Source organism: Anneissia japonica, unplaced genomic scaffold (assembly GCF_011630105.1).
Source record: "Anneissia japonica isolate Jap-2015-1 unplaced genomic scaffold, ASM1163010v1 scaffold244204_len843_cov105_single, whole genome shotgun sequence".
NCBI classification, from domain to species: domain Eukaryota; kingdom Metazoa; phylum Echinodermata; class Crinoidea; order Comatulida; family Comatulidae; genus Anneissia; species Anneissia japonica.
Window position 1 is genome coordinate 1 of NW_022748968.1, and position 843 is coordinate 843.

Sequence of the window (843 nt, forward strand, 5' to 3'; positions counted from 1 at the left end):
ACTGTATTGTTACTGTATTATTGTACAAACCTGTATGGGATGTTCTGAATATTGACAATAGATGGTTGGAATTCTGGGAATGTTTTGCCTTTGGTTTCAGGCATCCTGGGCATCTGCAGAAGACCAAAACCGTTTGCCAATCGTCCAAGATCCAGGTCTAGACAGAAGAGCAAAAACCTTGATTAGAATTGTCCAGTGAAAGCTATTTAAAAGAAAGCAAAGCATTATCCAGGTTAGACATTTAGTTATTGTGTCACTTGTAAGTTGTGGGAGTAAATCATCATGCAGGTTAGTTATCGTTATCGTGTCTACTGCCCTCGTGCAGGCTGTAGACGCTTAGTTATCATCTCACTTGTAAGTTGCGGGAGTAAATCATCATCCAGTTTAGTTATTGTGTCTACTGCCCTCGTGCAGGCTGTAGACACTTTGTTATCATCTCACTTGTAAGTTGTGAGAGTAAATCATCATCAAGGTTAGTTATTGTGTCTGCTTCCCCCGCTGAGGCTGTAAGCACTTAATTATCTTCTCACTTGTACGTGAGTAAATCCGGTTTGAGAGTTCAAAGAGAGGAATATGGGATACCATTGGTATTGGTACAGTCATTTATAATGCGCCTCTTCCTTGCGGTTATAAAGCGCAGTTCTTTTCCCTGGTCATTAGGTCCACATGCTGAGTGTTGCTGCTGGTAATCAGCGCAGGAGCAGGTAACCCCACCAGGTTACACTCCTTGGTGAAGATAAGCAATGCAGATAAAGCGTCTTGTCCAAGGACACAAGCGAAATGTTCCTACCTTTAGCTCTAAAAATGAGATTGCATTCATGTTTTACATAAGCCTGGTATAAT

The 843-nt window shown here is 41.5% G+C and overlaps 1 long non-coding RNA gene across 1 annotated transcript; it reads right to left on the minus strand.

The window, feature by feature from the left end:
- Positions 1-29: 29 nt before the first annotated feature.
- Positions 30-843, minus strand: LOC117120987. The gene is made up of 2 exons (XR_004447455.1): positions 791-843; positions 30-157 (listed from the first exon to the last, which is right to left on the minus strand). It is a non-coding gene; the product is annotated as an uncharacterized LOC117120987 (long non-coding RNA).